We start from the raw sequence: 7166 nt of genomic DNA on the forward strand, positions 1-7166 counted from the left end.
TAGGACATTAATCCAAACTACTGTGATCTCTTACCTGAACTATTACTGTAGCTTCAGCTGGTCTCTCAGCTTCTACTCTTGCCTTCTTTAATCTAGTTTCGGTTTCTCAGTCAGAGTAACTGTAGAAATACATTAGATGATGTTATTTCCTGTATAAGACTGTTTAGAGTCTTCCAATACTTTTGCAATGAAATCTGAATTCCTGAAAATAGCATGAAGGCCCGACTGTTCTGATTTTTGCATCCCCTTCCACCTAATCTTGCTCTCCTCTCCCCCTCACCATGTGAGTGCTGGCCACAATGGCCCCCTTTTGTGTTCCAGAAACACCACTGCAGGGCCTTCATACAGGTGTATCCACAGCCAAACATTCCTTCCATCTCCCTATGCCTCAGTTCCCCTGAGTGGTTCCCTCACATTTGTCAGGTCTTAGCTGAAATGTCATGTCTTAGAATGTCCTGAGTCCTCCCCCATTAGTAATAACCTATAACATCCATCAGTGAATCAGTTTGCTTCATCTGTTATGCTCACTACAAGGTGTAAATACACATTTGTTTACTTGCTTATGGTAAAGCCTTCCCTACTAAATTGTATAGTCTCTAAGAGCAGGGACTTTGTCTCTTCTGTTCACAACTTAATTGCTTAACGCTACCCAGTGTCATAACTTTGCGGGTTGCTGATGCCCTCCCAGCTCCATAGCCTAATCCTTGTACAGCCCTACTACACCGTCTGTGGAAAAGTTTCCTGTGGACTTAGATTAAAATCCTCCTTGTCATTTCAGTTATTTGAGTAAATGTGTGCTCTTACATCAAAACATCACTAATAAATGTAGTTTTTAAAAGGATGTGGTGGTCAACAATGTCACTGTCACTTCTTGCTGTTGAATGAGTAAGAAGGTTAAAAGCTAATCAGAAGTCAGTAGATCTCATTTCTGGTGATCTTCAAACCAACAGAGTCCATAAAAGGTGGCCCCATGTAACCAGATTACAACCAGATTAACAAGAAAGGTGAGAAGGTAGATGCACCAGTGTAGAATGCTCTTTTTAAGAAGTTTAACCATAAAAATAAGGCATGAAGTGAAAAGAGATCCTGGGGTTCAGCAGAGTCAAAGAAAACATGCCAATTTGGTTTAAAAGAATAGGAAAGAAATGACCATTGATATGCCCACAAACTGAAGAAACCAAAGGAGAAAAAAATGAACGAGCAAAGTTTGAATAGGAAGGAAGATTAATAGTTTAGCTTCCATGCAGCAGTGGAAGATTTGATCAAGAGCATAAGGTCGATGAAAAGCCACAGTGTTTTCCCCTCTACTGTAGGAAGGAAGGACAATGAGAGGGCAAATGTATGGACAAAATTTTGGATAGAGCAAAGGGAAGTGGGGCGTGGCCAGTTTAGGAGGTAGCAAAGTCATCTACAAACTGGTTGTCAAGGGGAAGATTAGAATCTCTTAAAAGACTTTTTGAATCATACATACTTTCATCCCTTCACTCCATCCCTTAGCCCTCTGCCCAAGGCTGTAGTTATGTTCCACTACCACTAAAGCAGAGACTCAGGGCTACCTTAATTTCTTACACGGTGTTATGGTTTGAATGTTTGTCCCCTCAGAAGTCATGTTGAAATTTAATTGCCATTGTAACAGTATTAAGAGGTGGCAACTTTAAGAAGTAATTAGGTCATGAGGGCTCCACCTTCATGAATGGACTTATGCCATTATCATGGGAGTGGGATCATTGCAGGAGTAGGTTTGCCCCTCTCTTGCACTCTCTTTGTCCTGCCAAGTGATGCTGCAAGAAGGACTTCACCATAGGCCAACACCTAGCTCCTGGACTTAGCAGCTTCCTGAGCTGGGAGCCAATAAGTTTCTGTTCCTTGTAAATTACCAAGTCCACGTGTGATATTCTGTTATCACAACACAAAACAGACAGGTAGGATAGAACAGAAGACAGACTGTAGTCAGTGGCGAGAAGGGTGGTCAGAAGGGAACACAGGGATTGAAGAGCCCTGGCGTCATGAGGAATATGACGAGGACACAAAACTTTAGTTTCCAACATGTCAGATCACCAGGCATACCTGGGGGATGTGCTAAAAATACAGATCTCAGTCCCCTTCACTGGAGAGTCTAATTTAGCAGGTCTCGTGGGAGGGGCCAGGATTGTATAATTTTTAATAAGTTCCCTGGATGATCTTTATGATTAGGCAAATTTAGGGAACAGTGAATTGGAAATAAATAGAAGTTCACCAAGAATAACTGGAGGTCCAAAATATTTTCTTCATTTTCAGCCAAATACAAAGAAGCTTTGATACATCAGTTAGTGGAAATTGCCCCAAGAAAACAACTTTCAAAATTCTACACGTATTACAACAAAATAATCTAACAGGTCTATTCATTTTACATGATTGGTATCTAATTCTATGTTTCCAAATAATCTGAAGTGATATGTAAAATATGACTAGATTATAGATATTTGTTTGTTATAGAGAATTTCACTGAGGAGAGGGTAAATAGATCTGACTGGCTAAAAATTGTTACTTATGATACAATAATGTCAGCTGTTTTAAAGCCTGTTCTGCTTCTATTTGCTTAGCTCCCAGATTAATAAACTAAACATAATGAAATCAAAGAATGTAACTTGATCTTATCCATTCCTAACGTTTTTAAACTAAATCTTTAGCATACTAGCAGTAGAGCTGCTGCAGAGTAGATTCATGTTCCTGAAAAACATTTCTACATTTCCCCTCACCCCCCAAGTAAGAGTGATTTGTATTGATATGCAATAGTTGCAGGTCAGACTGCTTTCTGGGACCACAGAGCTCCACTAATTTAGAACAGTTTTCCTCCATTCTAGTTGGCCCTGACCATCAGGTATAAATTAGTGCTAAATCAATATTAGCTGATACTTTCCCAGGTGTGGGAAGTGAGGAAACCTGATCACATGAGCAAACACAGCCCTTCCTGGTTGTACTTAAAATAAAATGGTTATTATTATACTGGATGTGGAAAAGGCTTTTTGGGTTTTTTTTTTTTTAACCATTCATATGTCACCATAATTTGCATTACTTGATATAGCGATGTCAGTAATCAGAATCAATTTTCAGTTATTATAGATCCCCTTATCTCCCTTCACATTGTTTGCATTCTTTCCTGGAGCCTTCTCCTTCCCTTCCCCTTCCTTCTCACTCTCAGCCATGCCAGATGGTCTATACCCTTTTTCATTCTAGTACTACTTACTTAGGGGTTGAGTGGAGGCACCAAGGGGACTTAGTTTACATACCTGCTTTAACTGCTCACCTGGGGTGGAGCACTGTCCTAAATAAACTTTAGTTTTGCCACAGCACCATTACTCAACAAAGTATTTTTACAAGTATCACTTAATAACACAAAAATAAACAAGGCTCGTTATTGAGGGAAGAAGCCTTTAGCTATACTTTCTTATTCAAGAGCCGATCTCACTTCATTTGTTCTTATAAAACTGTTAAGGGAGTTTTCTTTAAAGAAAATAAGGCAGAGCCCAAATACTGAGAGCCAGGTCTAAGCTATCTTTACTGTGAGAAGGGTTTTTTCTTTTGTTAATTACCAATGACAAGGAATTTTTCCACTTCTCTCAATACTTTACGGTCATAGTGTAACTATGCATTCAATGCTTTCACAAATATAAAAAACATATATGTTTAGTACATAGCCATCAATGGCCAACAGAAACAAATGCTCAAAATTCCAGGGAACGGTGTAACTACGTGATTTGTTTTCCTTTCCATTTCCTGGTTTTTTGTAGAAACCTCATAGTATTTTTGAAGCACTTTCATATCTATGACCTCTCTGTATCACCACAACTATTCTGTGAAGTAGTTAGAGGCTGTGTACTATCTCCATTTTACAGATAGAGAAACAGAGACCCACAATCTTGGCAGGGGTCACAGTTAGCACATGTGAGCTCTAGAAGTGGAAGTCAGGTCATCTGAATCCTTCACTATAGAAATTGTTTTTTTTTTCCCTAGTGTTTTTTCTTTCACTGTAAGATAGCTTCTGTAGCAAGAGTAAGGGATGTGATCACTGTAAGAGACAGGCATGGATCTTTGCAGGACCTCTGTATGCAAGAGAGGACACTTACTGCCTCAGACTGATTACCTACATTCAGGGTACCCTGATAATGCATCCTGATAGGAGAAAGGCCTCTTTAAAGGTCCTAATTTGCCTTAAAGATCTAGAATTCCTGATAGGAAAGCAGGATGGTAATTATATATATCTCGCTTTTGACTTATCTTCTCCATATCCTCACCCTCACAGATGTCTTTCAAGCTTCAGTAATTACAGCTTTTAGAGGCAAAGCCTACAAATTCATAATCACACAGATGACATACTAAAATCACATGTAGGTCTGAAGAAAATTTCAGCACTAGTGGACTTACATGAAAGGAAAACTGCTTTAAAAAGAGGTAGCCTTTATTTCTATGCGACAGCTATACTTGGCTATGTAGATGTGTTGTAGTTCACATTGATCAAAAAAAGTGTATATGAACTCATCTGCCCCTAAATTTACTCAGTAACTTCAAACATAGATTAAAGTGTGTGTGTAGAAAATTATAGACCAATATCACTAATGAATATAGATGCAAAAGTATTCAACAAGATCCTAACGAACAGAATCCAGCAACACATCAAACAAATTATACATCATGACCAAGTTGGTTTTATCCCAGGGTCTCAAGGCTGGTTCAATATACGTAAATCTATAAATGTAATTCAGCACATAAACAAATTAAAAACCAAAGACCATATGATTCTCTCAATCGATGCAGAAAAAGCTTTTGATAATATCCAGCATCCCTTTATGATCAGAACACTCAAGAAAATTGATCTAGAAGGGACTTTTCTTAAACTGATAGAGGCCATCTACAGCAAACCCACAGCCAGTATCATATTGAATGGAGTTAAATTGGAATCATTTCCACTCAGATCAGGAACCAGACAAGGCTGCCCATTGTCTCCATTGCTTTTTAACATTGTAATGGAAGTTTTAGCCACCACAATTAGGGAAGAAAAGGCGATCAAGGGTATCCATATAGGGACAGAAGAGATCAAACTTTTGCTCTTCGCAGATGATATGATTGTGTATCTGGAAAACACTAGGGACTCTACTACAAAACTCCTAGAAGTGATCAAGGAATACAGCAGCATCTCAGGTTACAAAATCAACATTCATAAATCGGTAGCCTTTATATACATCAACAACAGTCAAGTTGAAAAAGCAGTTAAGGACTCTATCCCATTCACAGTAGTGCCAAAGAAGATGAAATATTTGGGAATTTACCTAACAAAAGACGTGAAAGATCTCTATAAAGAGAACTATGAAACTCTAAGAAAAGAAATAGCTGAAAATGTTAACAAATGGAAAAACATACCATGCTCATGGCTGGGAAGAATCAACATTATTAAAATGTCCATACTACCCAAAGCAATATATAATTTCAACGCACTCCCTATTAAAGCTCTGCTGTCATACTTTAAAGATCTTGAAAAAACAATACTTCATTTTATATGGAATCAGAAAAAACCTCAAATAACCAAGACATTACTCAGAAATAAAAACAAAACAGGAGGAATCACACTACCAGACCTCAGACTTTACCACAAATCAATAGTGATCAAAACAGCATGGTATTGGCACAAAAACACAGAAGTAGATATCTGGAACAAAATAGAGAACCAAGAGATGAATCCATCTACTTACCGTTATTTGATCTTTGACAAGCCAATTAAAAACATTCAGTGAGGAAAAGATTCCCTATTTAACAAATGGTGCTGGGTGAACTGGCTGGCAACCTGCAGAAGACTGAAATTGGACCCACACCTTTCACCATTAACTAAGATAGACTCACTGGATTAAAGATTTAAACTTAAGACATGAAACGATAAAAATACTAGAGGAGAGTGCAGGGAAAACCCTTGAAGAAATCGGTCTGGGCGAGTATTTTATGAGGAGGACCCCCCGGGCAATTGAAGCAGCTTCAAAAATACACTACTGGGACTTGATCAAACTAAAAAGCTTCTGCACAGCCAAGAACACAGTAAGTAAAGCAAGCAAACAGCCCTCAGAATGGGAGAAGATATTTGCCGGTTATATCTCCGACAAAGGTTTAATAACCAGAATCCACAGAGAACTCAAACGCATTAGTAAGAAAAAAAGAAGGGATCCCATCGCAGGCTGGGCAAGGGATTTGAAGAAAAACTTCTCTGAAGAAGACAGGCGCACAGCCTTCAGACATGGTCATCATCTTTAATCATCAGAGAAATGCAAATCAAAACTACTTTGAGATATCATCTAACTCCAGTGAGACTAGCCTATATCACAAAATCTCAAGACCAGAGATGTTGGCGTGGATGTGGAGAAAAAGGAACACTTCTGCACTGCTGGTGGGAATGCAAATTAATACATTCCTTTTGGAAAGATATATGGAGAACACTCAGAGATCTAAAAATAGATCTGCCATTCAATCCTGTAATTCCTCTACTGGGCATATACCCAGAAGACCAAAAATCACAACATAACAAAGATATTTGTACCAGAATGTTTATTGCAGCCCAATTCATAATTGCTAAGTCATGGAAAAAGCCCAAGTGCCCATCGATCCACGAATAGATTAATAAATTGTGGTATATGTACACCATGGAATATTATGCAGCCTTAAAGAAAGATGGAGACTTTACCTCTTTCATGTTTACATGGATTGAGCTGGAACATATTCTTCTTAGTAAAGTATCTCAAGAATGGAAGAAAAAAGTACCCAATGTACTCAGCCCTACTATGAAACTAATTTGGGGCTTTCACATGAAAGCTATAACCCAGTTACAACCTAACAATAGGGGGAAGTGGGAAAGGGAGGGGAGGGAGGGATTGGTGGGTAAAGGGAGGGGGATCGGTGGGATCATACCTGCGGTGCATCTTACAGGGGTATTTGCGAAACTTGGTAAATGTAGAATGTAAATGTCTTGGCACAGTAACTGAGATAATGCCAGGAAGGCCATGTTAACCATTGTGATGAAAATGTGTCAAATGGTCTATGAAGTGAGTATATGATGCCCCATGATCATATCAATGTACACAGCTATGATTTAATAAAAAAAAATAAATTAAAGAAATAAATAAGGTATGTGTGTAGATATGACCATA

Source organism: Nycticebus coucang, chromosome 11, assembly GCF_027406575.1.
Source record: "Nycticebus coucang isolate mNycCou1 chromosome 11, mNycCou1.pri, whole genome shotgun sequence".
NCBI classification, from domain to species: Eukaryota; Metazoa; Chordata; class Mammalia; order Primates; family Lorisidae; genus Nycticebus; species Nycticebus coucang.